Below are 17858 nucleotides of genomic sequence, written 5' to 3' on the forward strand. Positions count from 1 at the left end.
AGAACATTTCAAAGGTGATCACATGCATTACGTGTGGAGATCTATTAACCGCATTCAAAAATCGTTAAACAATATGGAAAATAAGAGAGTTCCAGTCTTAAGCAAGATAGTTCTTTCAAGGAACATCAAATGAGTGTAAAGTGAGACACGCCGGTTCAGTGTATGACATCCACAAGCCGTATACTCAAACGAAACAAGCTTGGGATTTGATGTGGCAAAAGATGAATTGTGTGAGAAGTGAAATAATCTAGAGTAAGAAAAGGCCCAAAATGAAAGGGAAGGGAACATGAATTGGTCTCCCGTGCAGCGGCACGGTCCCGGCCTGGATGACCATCAGCAGGTCGGGGTCATCAGAGGGAGCAGGGTGCGGCGGTGGCATTCCATTGTAGGATGGTGACGGCTGCAACGTCACGTCGCTAATTGCAGTGAGGGCAGGCACAGCAGGAGGGGCGAAGGAGCAGCAATAGATTATAGAAGGATGAGACTGGGGCCCAGAAGGGGCAAGGGCCTAGGGGCAGCACGGGCCAGCCCAAACTGGTATATGTGTGCTCAGTCCGTGCAGCACAGCTGGTCTCCAGTCGCCTGGGGTAATCCTTGCCACTGGACCAAGACCGAGCTCTGTCAAGCCAGTGTGGTGGCTGGTGTGCAACGGCCACCGCACGTTAAAACAATCCAAACACAGGCAGCTTCCACCCTTCAAAATGTAGCTCGGGATCTGCAATGTTAGATCCTTCATTAAAACACCTGTGAACTTAGTCTTTTTTGGCGTGGAAAGAAGTCATCCTCGCTTCAAGGCCTGTGATGATGATGATGGTTATGGAGAAATCCAATATTGGACACAGGGTGTTTGAAACAATCCTGAGACAGAACATTACTGTCCAGCTCAGGGACAGGGTTATACAGAGCAGCAGGAACAATGACTGAGGGCCAGAATGAACATGTTCAGTGCCCAATGGGGGCCCAGTAAATCCTGTCCCAGTCACGAAAGTGGTCTTGGGTATTTACCCAGCATTCCTCGCGATGGAGAATGTGCCGAGCCCAGACTACAGGGGCCCAGTGCGCAGGCGCGGTACCTGGCGGTATTTGGAGCATGCGCGGTGCGTGTAATGGCGGAGCGGCTGTGGTGAAATGTGTTCCGCCAAACAGCTCCTACTCCGCGGGGCGGAGGGGAGTAAAGGACCAGCGGGGAGCCGGGGAGGCTTCAGAAACACCTGGTGCCCGCCGGAAGCCCGGAATAACAACCGGATTATCGGCGGCTGCAGCCTCGAGGGTTTCTCCCGGTCCCAGGCCCCGGGTAACGGCGTCCATGTTTGTACAGGAAGGCAGGGTCAGTCCTCCGCCATCTTGGTGTAGTGAGCAGCAAAGCGCATGCGCGGCCATCTTGGTAAAGTAAGAGCTGAGTTATTTTATTCTCACACCTCGGATTTCTCTCATTGTTCTGATCTCCAAAGTGTATCGTCCCAACCTGCTCAACCTGTCCTCATCAGAGAACCCCCTCCTCGCCGGAATCAACCTCTGAACAGCCTCCAGTGTAAGTATATCCTTCCTTAAACACACAGTGTTCCAGGTGTGGTCCCACCAATACCCTGTACACTTGGAGCAGGACTTCTCTGCTTAAACACACAGTATTCCAGGTGTGGTCCCACCAATACCCTGTACACTTGGAGCAGGACTTCTCTGCTTTTTATTCTATCCCCCTGACAATAAAGGCCAACACTACATTTGCCTTCCTGACTACTTCCTGAACCTGCAGACTAACTTTTTGTGTTTTATGCACAAACACCCTCAGGTCTCTCTGTCCTGTAGCACTTTGCAATTTTTCTCCATTTAAATTATAATTTGCTTTTCTATTATTTCTGCCAACGTGGATAACCTCACATTTTCCCATATTATACTCCATCTGACAAATTTTTGCCCACTGCTTTACCCTGTCTATATCCCTTTGCAAATTTTGTTTGTCCTCAATTTGCTTTCCCACCTATCTTTGTATCATCAGCAAACTTGGCTACATTACACTCGGTTCTTTTATCAAAGTCATTAATATAGATTGTAAATAGTTGAGGACCTAGCACCGATTCCTGCGGCACCCCACTGGTTACCATTTGCCAACCAGAAAAAGACCCATTTATCCCGACTCTCTGTTTTCTGTTAGTTAACCAATCCTCTATCCATGCTAATATACTGCTCCCAACCCAGTGAGCTTTTATCTTGTGCAGTAACCTTTTATGTCCCACCTTATCAAATGCCTTCTGGGAATCTAAATACACCACATCCACTGGTTCCGCCTTATCCATCCTACTCATTATATCCTCAAAGAACTCCAGCAAATTTGTCAAACATGATTTCCCTTTCATGAAGCCATACTGACTCTGCTTGATTGAATCATGCTTTTCCAAATGTCCCGCGACTGCTTCCTTAATAATGGTCTCCAGCACTTTCCCAATGACAGATGTTAGGCTAACTGGTCTTTAGTTTCCTGCTTTTTGTCTGCCTCCTTTTTTAAATATATGCGTTACATTTTCTGTTTTCCAATCTGTTGGGACTGCCCCAGAATCCAGGGAATTTTGGTAGATGACAACTAATGTGTCCACTATCTCTGCAGCCACTTCTCTTAAGATCCTACGATGTAAACCATCAGGGCAAGGTGACTTGTCTGACTTTAGTCCCATTATTTTACCGAGTACTACTTTATGATGAATCGTTATTGTATTAAGTTCTTCCCTCACTATAGCCCCTTGATTATCCACTTTGGTATTACTCTCAGTGACTGAGTGTTTTACTGTAATTAAACTAATCTTGGACTGTTTCTGTCAGATATTAACTCCGGCACGGTCCCAGCAAACACTCCCACTCCCTCGTCCCTCTGATGTTTCTGCAGAATTGCTTTGTGAAGACGGGCTCATGGAGAGAAACACCCTGCACGGAATGATCCCAAATTGAGCATCTCCAAGGGACAAGGCTTGCAGCTTTAATCATTCTCTGTCCTTTCACCCCAGGCCCAGTTCCTTTGCTCAGATTCTGATAAAAGTAAATTGGGAAAAGTGCAATTTGATTTTTGCAGATTGAATTATTGCAGAGAGCTGCGCATGCGCGGTTCAGCCCCACCCTCTGTCATTCCCAGTGAGCAGAATAGCACATGTGCCCTCCCCTCCCCCAGCCCTGCCTGTGATCGCCATTCACTCAGTGAGTAGAAGAAGATGGTTTAAAACAGCCAGGAATGGAGGCACCGCGGCCCCAGTGTAAGGCAGCGAGCAGCAGCCTCCTTACAGCTGCGCAGCGCTTTGGGAGTGTGTTCGCAGATGGGCTCAGAGATCGGCATTGAGTCCGGGGGGAGTTCAGGGGGAGTCGGGGGCTGTGTGTAAGAGGCAGAGTGGACCAAGAATCAGTGTCAGTGTGTGGTGTGAGTGGGGGAAGGGAGAGGCCATTCTCGGGCTGTGTGTGGATAGCGTGTGTCCAGGGTAAGGGAGACAGAATGGGCAGAATCTGCTGTTTACAATCTGCTGCTTTCTCTCTCCAAACCAGGAGTGAACGTTCCTGGTTTAGTTCCCTCGGGGGCTGTGTGTAAGGGGCAGAGTGAATCAGGAACTAGTTCCGGGACATGGTGTTAGTGGGGGAAGGGAAAGGCCATTCTCGGGCTGTGTGTGGACAGTGTAAGGTAACAGAGAAAGTAAACCACCTCGCTCTTTCCAATCATTGCTGCATTCTTTCCCCAAATCAGTAGTCAATGTTCCTGATTCAGTTCCAATCTCACCGTGTCTGTAGTTCTTGGACACTGAGCAGTGGAAACACACCTGTCAGTGAGGATGTGTGGAGTTTCGCAAAGTGCATCTATTGCAGGCACCAGGAGAGGAGTGTGGGAGAAGATATTTTAAAGACCAGTTATATTGTTTCGGTGAGCTGCGTTCTCCAGAACCATGTTGCTGGTGGTTGAGAGATACATTGTCGCTCCCTCATATTCTCCCCCGCATCCATCTCTTAGAACTAATAATGTTCTTGTATTATTATTCTCAGAGCAAAATTCTTCAACCAGCCAGAACAAATGTGAGCTTTCCTCCACCCGGAACACAAGGAACAGTGCAGGCAGCTCCTTCTCACACACAGTAAGTAGATTATCACTCACAGAGCGCAGAGACTCAGAACTGGCCTCAATCCTATTGTCACAGACAGCAGAAGCTGTCAGTCCCACAGTGATCCGAAGTGGCAGAGTTACATTGTGAATCTTACAGCCACATGGAGCAGTAGAATCAGATTCTGTTTCACCATTGAAACAGATCACACTGACAGGTACATTAAACACCCACACTCACTTGCCAGAAACTGGCAGGTAGAGAATAAAAGACAATCATCTATCAGAAAAAATGTCCAATGGAATGTATAAACCACACTCGCATATCAGAAGCTGATGGGTACAGAGCAAAAGCCATATTCATGTTTCAGAGTCTGACAGATTTAGTATTTAAACCCCCCGAACATACCAGAAGATGACAGGTGCAGAATAAAACCCACATTCCCGTAGCATAGACTGACAGATACACACACCCACATATATGAAAGTGACAGTAACAGAATACAATCCCCACTTGCATACCAGAGATTGACAGGTAAAGTGTAAATCCCATGTGCACATGTCGGAAAACTGAAAGGCAGTAAGTAAAATTGTTACTTGCATCTCAGAAACTGATCGGGGCAGAGTAAAACCCACACACACACATCAGAAAAAATGACACAGAGAAGGCAAAATCTTTATTCACATATCAGAGAAATACAGGTTAAAAGTAAAATTAATTCTCACGTTCACAAACTAGAGACCAGCTGATACAGAGTAAATTCCACACTCACATAGCAGGAACTGACAGGTACTGTCTAAAACACAATCAAGTAGCAGGAACAAATAGGTACAGTCGAACATAGCAGAAACTGAGAAGCACAGATTATACCTGAACACACAACAAAACCTGACAGTTACAGAAAAATACACACACTTGCATATCAGAGACTGAGTGATACGGTATAAAACCCACACTCACATATGAGCGACTGAGTGATACAGTATAAAACCCACACTCACATATCAGAGGCTGACATATTACAATCCATATTCCCATAACATACAGTGACATGCCCAGACTCACGAACCAGTAATTGACAGGTACAGGGTGAAGATCTCTCTTTCATTCCAGAAACTGACAGGGACAAAGGAAAGTCCACTCACAATTAAGCAGAAACAGGCAGTTATAGAGTGAGGCCCACAATCACATGTCAGAACGTGACAGGTACAGAATAAAACCCAGATTCCCATAACAGAAATGGAGAGATACAGAGAAAGGACCACACTCATAGCAGAGACAGATAGATATAGAGTAAAACTCAGACTCATTTACCAGAGACCGACCGAGTCAACATAAACACTCACCTCCATAACACAAATTGACAGTTAAAAAGAAAAGCAAATACTCTATCAGGAATTGGTGGTACACAGTAAAAAAATACTAATATACTGGAGAATGACTGGTATGGAGTAGAGCTCACATTCACATAACAGATGGACAGATACAGCGCAAAATACACATTACACACCAAGAATGGAAAGAAACATAGAAAATAGGTGCAGGAGCAGGTCATTTGGCCCTTCGAGCCTGCACCGCCATTCAATATGATCATGGTTGATCATGCGACTTCAGTACACCACTCCCGCTTTCTCTCCCTATCCCTTGATCCCCTTAGCCGTAAGGGCCACATCTAACTCCCTCTTGAATATATCCAACGAACTGGACTCCACAACTTTCTGTGATAGAGAATTGCACAGGTTTACCACTCTCTGGGTGAAAAAGTTTCTCCTCATTTCAGTCCGACATGACTTACCCCTTATCCTTAGACTGTGACCCCTGGTTCAGGACTTTCCCAAAATCAGGAACATTCTTCCTGCATCTAACCTGTCCAGTCCTGTCAATTTTATATGTTTCTATGAGATCCCCTCTCATTCTTCTAAATTCCAGTGAGTGTAAGCCTAGCTGATCCAGTCTTTCTTCATATGTCAGTCCTGCCATGCCGGAAATTAGTCTGGTGAACCTTCACTGCACTCCCTCAATAGCAAGCACGTCCTTGCTCAGATTAAGAGACCAAAATTGCACATCATACTCAAGGTGTGGTCTCACCAAGGCCCTGCACAACTGCAGTAACACCTCCCTGCTCCTACACTCAAATCCTCTCGCTATGAAGGCCAGATGCCAGTTGCTTTCTTTACTGCCTGCTGGACCTATATGCCTACCTTCAGTGACTGATGTACCATGACACCCAGGTATCTTTGAACCTCCCCTTTTACGAATCTGTCACCATTCAGGTAATAATCTGCCTTCCTGTTTTTGCCACCAAAGTGGATAACCTCACATTTATCCATATTTTCCTGCATCTGCCATGCAATTGCCCACTCACCTAACCTGTCCAATTCACCCTGCAGCCTCTTCGCATCCTCCTCACAGCTCACACTGCCACCCAGCTTAGTGTCATCTGCAAACTTGGAGATATTACTTTCAATTCCATCGTCTAAATCATTAATATATATTGTAAATAGCTTGGGTCCCAGCACTGAACATTGTGGCACCCCACTAGTCACTGCCTGCCATTCTGAAAAGGATCTGTTTATTCCCACTCTTTGCGTCCTGTCTGCCAACCAGTTCTGCCTCCACGTCAGTACATTACCCCCAATACCATGTGCTTTAATTTTGCACACTAATCTCTGGTGTGGGACCTTGTCAAAAGCCTTTTGAAATTCCAAATACACCAAATCCACTGGTTCTCCCTTATCCACTCTACTAGTTACATCCTCAAAAACCTCTCGAAGATTTGTCAAGCATGATTTCCCTTTCATAAATCCATGCTGACTTGGACCGATCCTGTCACTGCTTTCCAAATGCTCTGCTATTACATCTTTAATTGATTCCAGCATTTTCCCCACTACTGATGTCAGGCTAACCGGTCTATAATTCCCTGTTTTCTCTCTCCCTCCTTTTTTAAACAGTGGGGTTACATTTGCTACCCTCAAATCCATAGTAACTGATCCAGAGTCCATGGAATTTTGAAAAATGACCACCAATGCATCCATTATTTCGAGGGCCACTTCTTTAACTACTCTGGGATGCAGACTGTCAGACCCTGGGGATTTATTGGCCTTCAATCCCATCAGTTTCCCTCCAAGCATTTCCTGACTAATAAGGATTTCCCTCAGTTCCTCCTTCCCGCTAGACCCTCGGTCCGCTAATATTTTTGGGAGGTTATTCATGTCTTCCTTACCGAAGACAGAACCAAAGTATTTGTTCAGTTGGTCTGCCATTTCCTTGTTCCCCATTAATAATTCACCTGATTCTGACTGCAAGGGGCCTACATTAGATTTCACTAATCTTTTTCTCTTCACATATCTATAGAAGCTTATGCAGTCAGTTTTTATGTTCCCTGCAAGCTTACTCTCATATTCTATTTTCCCCCTCCTAATTACACCCTTAGTCCTCCTTTGCTGAATTCTAAATTTCTCCCAGTCCTCAGGTTTGCTGCTTTTTCAGGCCAATTTCTATGCCTCTTCCTTGGATTTAACACTGTCCCTAATTTCCCTTGTTAGCCAAGGTTGAGCCACCATTCCTGTTTTATTTTTTACGCCAGACAGGGATGTACAATAGTTGTAATTCATCCATGTGATCTTTAAATGTCTGCCATTGCCTATCCACCGTCAACCCTTTAAGTTTCATTCGCCAGTTTATCCTATCCAAATCACGTCTCATACCATCGAAGTTTCCTTTAAGTTCCGGACCTAGTCTCTGAGTTAACGGGGTTGCTCTCCATCTTAATGAAGAATTCTACCATATTATGGTCACTCTTCCCCAAGGGGCCACGCAAGACCAGATTGCTAATTAATCCTCTCTCGTTACACAAACCCCAGTCTAGGATGGCCTGCTCTCTCATAGGTTCCTCGACATATTGGTCTAGAAAACCATCCCTTATACACTCTAGGAAATTTTCCACCACAGTATTGCTACAAGTTTGGTTAGCCCAATCAATATGTAGGTTAAAGTCACCCAAGATAACTGCTGTACCCTTATTGCACGCGTCCTTAATTTCCTGTTTGATGCAATCCCCAACCTCCCTACTACTGTTTGGTCGTCTGTACATAACCCCAACTATCATTTTTTGCCCTTTGATGTTTCGCAGCTCTACCCATATAGATTCCACATTATCCCAGCCAATGACCTTCCTTACTATTGCATTAACCTCCTCTTTAACCACTAACGCTACCCCACCTCCTTTTCCTTTCTGGCTATTCTTCCTGAATATTGAATACCCCTGGATGTTATGTTCCCAGCTTTGGTTACTCTGAAGCCATGTCTCTGTAATCCCAATGACATCATATCCGTTAACAGCTATCTGTGCAGTTAATTCATCCACCTTATTACAAATGCTTCTCGCTTTGAGACTCAGAGCCTTCAGGCTTGTGTTTTTTAACACTCTTTGTCCTTTTAGAATTATGTTGTAATGTGGCCCTTTTTGATACAGAATGAAACCCACAGGCAATTACCAGAAATTGACATGTACAGGATAAAATCCACCTCTCGTATCAGAAACTAACATAGAGTAAAACCCTCATCCACATACCAGAGGTGGCCAGATAGAGTCAAATCCACACTCCCATACCAGACACCACTATATAAGAAAATAAGAACATAAGAAGTAGGATCAGGAGTAGGCCATACGGCCCCTCGAGCCTGCTCCGCCATTTAATACCATCATGGCTGATCCGATCATGGACCCAGCTCCACTTCCCTGCCCGCCCCCTTATCGGTTAAGACACTGTCTATCTCTGTCTTAAATATATTCAATGTCCCGGCTTCTACAGCTCTCTCAGGCAGCGTATTCCACAGGTTTACAACACTCTGAGAGAAAAAAATTCCTCCTCCTCTCAGTTTTAAACGGGGGGGGCCCTTATTCTAAGTTTATGCCCCCTAGTTCTAGTCTCCCCTATCAGTGAAAACATCCTCTCTGCGACTACGCTGTCAAGCCCCTTCATAATCTTATACGTTTCGAGAAATCACCTTTCATTCATTCTTCTGAATTCAATGAGTAGAGGCCCAACCTCCTCAACATTTTCTCATAAGTCAAGCCCCTCATCTCTGGAATCAACTAACTGAACCTTCTCTCAACTTCCTGCAAAGCAAGTATATCCTTTCATAAATATGGAAACCAAAACAGCACGCAGTATTCCAGGTGTGGCCTCACCAATACCCTGTGTAAATGCAGCAAGACTTCCCTGCTTTTATACTCCAGCCCCTTTGCAATAAAGGAAAAGATTGCATTGGCCTTCCTGATCACGTGCTGTACCTGCATTCTAATCCTTTGTGTTTCATGCACAAGTACCCCCAAGTCCTGTTGGACTGCAGCACTTTGCAATCTTTCTCCATTCAAATAATAACTTGATCTTTGATTTTTTTTCAGCCATAGTGCATCACTTCACACTTTCCAACATTATACTCCATCTGCCAAATTATTGCCCACTTACTGAGCCTATCTGTGTCCTTTGCCAGATTTTTTGTCTCCTCCTCACACATTACTTTTCCTCCCATCTTTGTATCATCAGCAAACTTGGCTACTTACATAGAAACAAAGAAAATAGGTGCAGGAGTAGGCCATTCGGCCCTTCTAGCCTGCACCACCATTCAATGAGTTCATGGCTGAACATGCAACTTCAGTACCCCATTCCTGCTTTCTCGCCATACCCCTTGATTCCCCTAGTAGTAAGGACTTCATCTAACTCCTTTTTGAATATATATAGTGAACTGGCCTCAATAACTTTCTGTGGGAGAGAATTCCACAGGTTCACCACTCTCTGGGTAAAGATGTTTCTCCTCATCTCAGTCCTAAATGGCTTACCCCTTATCCTTAGACTGTGACCCCTGGTTCTGGACATTCCACCATTGGGAACAATCTTCCTGCATCTAACCTGTCTAAACCCATCAGAATTTTAAACATTTCTATGAGGTCCCCTCTCATTCTTCTGAACTCCAGTGAATACAAGCCCAATTGATCCAGTCTTTCTTAATAGGTCAGTCCCACCATCCAGGGAATCAGTCTGGTGAACCTTCGCTGCACTCCCTCAATAGCAAGAATGTCCTTCCTCAAGTTCGGAGACCAAAACTGCACACAATACTCCAGGTGTGGCCTCACCAAGGCCCTGTACAACTGTAGCGACACATCTTTGCCCCTGTACTCAAATCCCCTCGCTATGAAGGCCAACATGCCATTTGCTTTCTTAACCGCCTGCTGTAGCTGCATGCCAACCTTCAATGACTGATGTATCATGACACCCAGGTCTCGTTGCACCGCCCCTTTTCCTAATCTGTCACCATTCAGTTAATAGTCAGTCTCTCTCTTTTTACCACCAAAGTGGATAACCTCACATTTATCCACATTATACTTCATCTGCCATGCATTTGCCCACTCACCAAACATATCCAAGTTGCTCTGCAGCCTCATAGCATCCTCCTCGCAGCTCACACTGCCACCCAACTTCGTGTCATCCGCAAATCTGGAGATACTACATTTAATCCCCTCTAAATCATTAATGTACAGTGTAAACAGCTGGGGCCCCAGCACAGAACCTTGCAGTACCCCACTAGTCACTGCCTACCATTCTGAAAAGTACACATTTACTCCTACTCTTTGCTTCCTGTCTGACAACCAGTTCTCAATTCATGTCAGCACACTACCCCCAATCCCATGTGCTTTAACTTTGCACATTAATCTCTTGTGTGGGACCTTGTCAAAAGCCTTCTGAAAGTCCAAATATACCACATCAACTGGTTCTCCCTTGTCCACTCTACTGGAAACATCCTCAAAAAATTCCAGAAGATTTGTCAAGCATGATTTCCCTTTCACAAATCCATGCTGACTTGGACCTATCATGTCACCTCTTTCCAAATGCGCTGCTATGACATCCTTAATAATTGATTCCATCATTTTACCCACTACTGATGTCAGGCTGACCATTCTATAATCACTGGTTTCTCTCTCCCTCCTTTTTTAAAAAGTGGTGTTACATTGGCGACCCTCCACTCGATAGGAACTGATCCAGAGTCTATGGAATGTTGGAAAATGACTGTCAATGCATCCGCTATTTCCAGGGCCACCTCCTTAAGTACTCTGGGATGCAGTCCATCAGGCCCTGGGGATTTATCGGCCTTCAATCCCATCAATTTCTCCAACACAATTTCCCGACTAATAAGGATTTCCCTCAGTTCCTCCTTCTTACTAGACCCTCTGATCTCTTTTATATCCGGAAGATTGTTTGTATCCTCCTTCATGAATACCGAACCAAAGTACTTGTTCAATTGGTGTGCCATTTCTTTGTTCCCCGTTATGACTTCCCCTGATTCTGACTGCAGGGAACCTACGTTTGTCTTTACTAACCTTTATCTCTACTAACCTTTATCTCTTTACATATCTATAGAAACTTTTGCAATCCGCCTTAATGTTCCCTGCAAGCTTCTTCTCGAACTCCATTTTCCCTGCCCTAATCAAACCCTTTGTCCTCCTCTGCTGAGTTCTAAATTTCTCCCAGTCCCCAGGTTCACTGCTATTTCTGGCCAATTTGTATGCCACTTCCTTGGCTTTAATGCTATCCCTGATTTCCCTTGATAGCCACGGTTGAGCCACCATCCCTTTTTTTCTTTTTACGCCAGACAGGAATGTACAATTGTTGTAGTTCATCCATGCGGTCTCTAAATGTCTGCCATTGCCCATCCACAGTCAACCCCTTAAGTATCATTCGCCAATCTATCCTAGCCAATTCATGCCTCATTCCTTCAAAGTTACCCTTCTTTAAGTTCTGGACCATGGTCTCTGAATTAACGGTTTCATTCTCCATCCTAATGTAGAATTCCACCATATTATGGTCACTCTTCCCCAAGGGGCCTCGCACAACGAGATTCCTAATTAATCCTCTCTCATTACACAACATCCAGTCTAAGATGCCTCCCCCCTAGTTGGTTCCTTGACATATTGGTCTAGAAAACCATCCCTTATGCACTCCAGGAAATCCTCCTCCACTATTGCTTGCAGTTTGGTTAGCCCAATCTATGTGCATATCAAAGTCACCCATTATAACTGCTGCACCTTTATTGCATGCACCCCTAATTTCCTGTTTGATGCCCTCCCCAACAACATTACTACTGTTTGGATGTCTGTACACAACACCCACTAACGTTTTTTGCCTTTTGGTGTTCTGCAGCTCTAACCATATAGATTCCACATCATCCAAGCTGATGACCTTCATAACTGTTGCATTAATCTCCTCTTTAACCAGCAATGCTACCCCACCTCCTTTTCCTTTTATTCTATCCTTCCTGAATGTTGCCTACCCCTGGATGTTGAGTTCCCAGCCCTGATCATCCTGGAGCCACGTCTCTGTAATCCCAATCACAACATATCTGTTAACATCTATTTGCACAGTTAATTCATCCACCTTATTATGGATACTCCTTGCATTAAGACACAAAGCCTTCAGGCTTGTTTTTTTAGCACACTTTCTCCTTTTAGAATTTTGCTGTACAGTGGCCCCTCGGTCCCTTCTTCCAAGTCGTTAATATAGATTGTAAATAGTTGGGGTCCCAGCACTGATCCCTGCGGCACCCCACTCATTACTGATTGCCAACCCGAGAATGAACCATTTACCCAGACTCTCTGTTGTCTGTTAGTTAGCCAATCCTCTCTCCATGCTAATATATTACCCCTAGCCCCGTGAACTTTTATCTTGTGCAGTAACCTTTTATGTGGCACCTTGTCAAATGCCTTCTGGAAATCCAAATACACTACACCCACTTTATCCACCCTGGCCCATGATGTGAAGTGGAACATAATTCATCGAAAGCACCTCTGACAGTGTTGAGCAGAAACTGACCAAACAAATGTGAAAAATGAATTCCTGAATGTTTGGTATTGTACAAGACAAAAATAGAAAAAATGCATTTCTTCCAAATGTCCAGGCCTGGTCTGAATGATGGATTAGTGATTTTGAGATGAGATAAAATTATAACTTTCGCAAACTGTTTAAAAATAGACTGATATTTGAGGACAAAAATATTTCATTTCAGAATTTTTTTCAACATGGTACAAGCAGCGAAGGAGTTTGATGACGTATGCCATTGCCTAATAGAGAACTGATTTATTTGGCTACTATTACACATTTTCTTCTAATTTTTTTAAGTTTTGATTTGCTGTGTATTTCCACCTGTTTTGAATAACACCAAAAATGAAAATAATCATTGCATTTAGGATAAGGGGTAGGCCATTTAGGACTGAGATGAGGAGAAACTTCTTCACTCAAGAGAGTTGTTAACCTGTGGAATTCCCTGCCGCAGAGAGTTGTTGAGGCCAGTTCACCGGATATATTCAAGAGGGAGTTAGATATGGCTCTTACGGTTAAGGGGATCAAGAGGTATGGAGAGAAAGCAGGAAAGGGGTACTGAAGGAATGATCAGCCATGATATTGAATGGCGGTGCAGGCTCGAAGGGCCGAATGGCCTTCTGCACCTATTTTTCTATGTTTCTATGTTCGTTACATGCTGAAACAGTTCCAGCAAATTTAACAAACTTAACTTCCACTTCATAAATCAATGCTGACACTGCCTGACCGAATTATATTTTTCCAAATGTCATGCTAATGCTTCTTAAAGAATGAACTCTTCAACATTTTCCCAACCACAGATGTTAGACGAACTTGTCTATAGTTTCCTGCTTTTTGTCTGCCTCCTTTTAAACCGAGTGTGGCTCTCAGTCCCCGGGCAACACCGAGTGTGGCTCTCAGTCCCCGGGCAACACCGAGTGTGGCTCTCAGTCCCCGGGCAACACCGAGTGTGGCTCTCAGTCCCCGGGCAACACCGAGTGTGGCTCTCAGTCCCCGGGCAACACCGAGTGCAGCTCTCGGTCCCCGGGCAACACCGAGTGCGGCTCTCAGTTCCCGGGCAACACCGAGTGTGGCTCTCAGTCCCCGGGCAACACCGAGTGCGGCTCTCAGTCCCCGGGCAACACCGAGTGTGGCTCTCAGGCCCCGGGCAACACCGAGTGTGGCTCTCAGTCCCCGGGCAACACCGAGTGCGGCTCTCAGTCCCCGGGCAACACCGAGTGCGGCTCTCAGTCCCCGGGCAACACCGAGTGCGGCTCTCAGTCCCCGGGCAACACCGATGGCGGCTCTCAGTCCCCAGGCAACACCGAGTGCGGCTCTCAGTCCCCGGGCAACACCGAGTGCAGCTCTCAGTCCCCGGGCAACACCGAGTGCGGCTCTCGGTCCCCGGGCAACACCGAGTGCGGCTCTCGGTCCCCGGGCAACGCCGAGTGTGGCTCTCGGTCCCCGGGCAACACCGAGTGTGGCTCTCAGTCCCCGGGCAACACCGAGTGCGGCTCTCGGTCCCCGGGCAACACCGAGTGCGGCTCTCAGTCACCAGGCAACACCGAGTGTGGCTCTCAGTCCCCGGGCAACACCGAGCATGGCTCTCAGTCCCCGGGCAACACCGAGTGCGGCTCTCGGTCCCCGAGTCAGAGCCACCGGGCCCAGCACCAGCAATCCACAGGGGCAGCAACTCCCCCACACCAGTAAAACAACAACTTACATTTATACAGCAGGCCCAGCAGTTCCCAGCCGCTCTGTATCAGGTGGGAGCTGGATGTGGAAGTCACTCACTGGCCTCCTGTGTGGGTCTGTTTGTTACATCAGTTTGAGCTGGATGGAGAGGGGGTAGAAGTTGCTGGGTTTCACCCCCTGTACTTCTGGGTCCAGTGGAAAGAACAATTTCCCATGTGGGCCTGCCGAGGGAGGTGGGTTCCCTTCCCTGAAGGACAGCAGTGATCCAGATGTGTTTTTATGACAATCCGGCAGCTTTCATGGTCACTTTTTTCTAGTGCCGGCCCCACAAATGACCAGACTCATTAAGCTCAATTTCACAACCTGCCTTTGTGTTTTTGTGGGTATTCTCTCACACTCACTTTTCCTGTTTGAAATTCACTTTACAGGATGTTAAAAGGGGAGGATTTGTCGAATGGAAGCTCAAACCAAACATCACCTCAAGATCTGACAGTCACTCGGTACATCGGGACTGGAATATCATCAACTTTTGACCATGGAAGCAGAAGGCACCGTTCACAGTGGGGAGAAACGGTACACGTGCTCTGTGTGTGGACAAGGCTTCAGCCAATCATCCAACCTGGAGAGACACAAGTGCAGTCACACTGGGGAGAAACCGTGTAAATGTGGGGCTTGTGGGAAACGTTTCAACTACCCGTCCCAGCTGGAAACACATCGGCGAGTTCACACTGGGGAGAGACCGTTCACCTGCTCCAACTGTGGGAAGGGATTCATTCACTCATCCGACCTGCTGATACACCATGGAGTTCACACTGGGGAGAGGCCATTCACCTGCTCCGACTGTGGGAAGGGATTCACTGCATCATCCAACCTGCTGATACACCAGCGAGTTCACAGTGGAGAGAGGCCATTCACCTGCTCCGACTGTGGGAAGGGATTCACTACATCATCCGACCTGCTGATACACCAGTGAGTTCACACTGGGGAGAGGCCGTTCACCTGCTCCGACTGTGGGAAGGGATTCACTCGGTCATACAACCTGCTGACACACCAGCGAGTTCACACTGGGGAGAGGCCGTTCACCTGCTCCGACTGTGGGAAGGGATTCACTACATCATCCAACCTGCTGACACACCAGCGAGTTCACACTGGGGAGAGGCCGTTCACCTGCTCTGAGTGTGGCAAGGGATTCACTCTGTCAGGCAACCTGCTGACACACCAGCGAGTTCACAAGTGACTGCAGGGGTTGGATTCTGCTGTTATTCACATCCCGGACTGAATCGTGTTCATTCTGAGAGTTGGGGTTTATAACTCCTGTAACACTGATGGTAATAACTCCTGAAATCGACTGGAGTTTAATATTTGTGATATAGACATATAAATTAGTGTTGCTTTCAACACATTGCTGTGGATTTTTGTCTTTCTCACCTGAGTGTTGAGCATCACCTGGCTGGAGCTGAGAAAGGACAATCTGTGGGGAGGATCTTACAGGGGGATCAGAATTTCAGCCTGGACACTGACCTTCAGGGCCACAGTAAGATCACCTCATTCTTCTGAACTCCAATATGTTTAGTCCAACCTACTCAACCATAAGTCAATCCCCTCATCTCTGGAATCAACTCTGGAATCTGCAACAGACATGAGCAAGGACCTGAGGCTTATTAAATGACACATATTTCATTACAGACAAGGTTACACTGGGAGAAATGTTCAGTTAGAACATAATAAATAGGAGCTGGAGTACGTCATTTGAACACTCAGGCCTGCTCCACCATTCAATAAGATCATGGCTGATCTGATCATGGACTCAGTTCCACTTCCCTGCCCGCTCCCCATAACCCTTTACTCACTTATCTCTCAAACATCTCTCTATCTCCGCCTTAAATATATTCAAAGACCCAGCCTCCACAGCTCTCCTGGGCAGAAAATTCCACAGATTTACAACCCTCAGAGAAGAAATTCCTCGTCTCAGTTTTAATTGGGTGGCCGCTTATTCTAAGACTATGTCCCCTAGTTTTAGTTTCCCGTGTAAGTGGAAATATCTTCTCTGCTTCCACCTTGTTGAATCCCCTCATTATCTTATATTTCGATAAAATCACCTCTCATTCTTCTGAACTCCAATGTGTTTAGGCCCAACTTACTCAAGATATCTTCATAAGTAAATCCCCTCATCTCCGGAATCAACCTAGTGAACCTTCTCTGAACTGCCTCCCATGCAAGTATATCCTTCCTTAAATACGGAGACCAAAATACGAAGTCCATTACAGGCAAAATGCCAATTAAGCCAGCAGCACACTGGCACCTTAAAAGTGTCTCATTGGCTGACAGGCTTTTCTTAAATAGATTTGCTGAGTGGATATTAACTTAAACACTTTGGTGGTAAAAACAGAGAGACAGACTATTATCTGAATGGTGACAGATTAGGAAAAGGGGAGGTGCAAAGAGACCTGGGTGTCATGGTACATCAGTCATTGAAGGTTGGCATGCAGGTGCAGCAGGCGGTTAAGAAAGCAAATGGCATGTTGGCCTTCATAGCAAGGGGATTTGAGTACAGGGGCAGGGAGGTGTTGCTACAGTTGTACAGGGCATTGGTGAGGCCACACCTGGAGTATTGTGTACAGTTTTGGTCTCCTAACCTGAGGAAGGACATTCTTGCTATTGAGGGAGTGCAGCGAAGGTTCACCAGACTGATTCCCGGGATGGCGAGACTGACCTATCAAGAAAGACTGGATCAACTGTGCTTGTATTCACTGGAGTTCAGAAGAATGAGAGGGGACCTCATAGAAACATATAAAATTCTGACGGGGTGAGACAGGTTAGATGCAGGAAGAATGTTCCCAATGTTGGGGAAGTCCAGAACCAGGGGTCACAGTCTAAGGATAAGGGGTAAGCCATTTAGGACCGAGATGCGGAGGAACTTCTTCACCCAGAGAGTGGTGAACCTGTGGAATTCTCTACCACAGAAAGTTGTTGAGGCCAATTCACTAAATATATTCAAAAAGGAGTTAGATGAGGTCCTTACTGCTAGGGGGATCAAGGGGTATGGCGAGAAAGCAGGAATGGGGTACTGAAGTTGAATGTTCAGCCATGAACTCATTGAATGGCGGTGCAGGCTAGAAGGGCCGAATGGCCTACTCCTGCACCTATTTTCTATGTTTCTATGTTTCTTTATAAACCAGGTTTGCAGATGTGATGCTCTATTCACATATTGAAGGTAGAAGAGATGCTGTGAGACACATGC

At 46.0% G+C, this 17858-nt stretch overlaps 1 long non-coding RNA gene across 1 annotated transcript; it reads left to right on the top strand.

Annotated features, from left to right (window-relative positions):
• Positions 1-1101: 1101 nt before the first annotated feature.
• On the top strand, positions 1102-15550 carry LOC139257697 (uncharacterized). The gene is made up of 3 exons (XR_011592316.1): positions 1102-1531; positions 4012-4100; positions 15046-15550. It is a non-coding gene; the product is annotated as an uncharacterized lncRNA (long non-coding RNA).
• The last annotated feature ends 2308 nt before the right edge of the window (positions 15551-17858 follow it).

The sequence above is a fragment of the Pristiophorus japonicus genome, unplaced genomic scaffold (genome assembly GCF_044704955.1).
Source record: "Pristiophorus japonicus isolate sPriJap1 unplaced genomic scaffold, sPriJap1.hap1 HAP1_SCAFFOLD_90, whole genome shotgun sequence".
Classification (NCBI taxonomy): Eukaryota; Metazoa; Chordata; class Chondrichthyes; family Pristiophoridae; genus Pristiophorus; species Pristiophorus japonicus.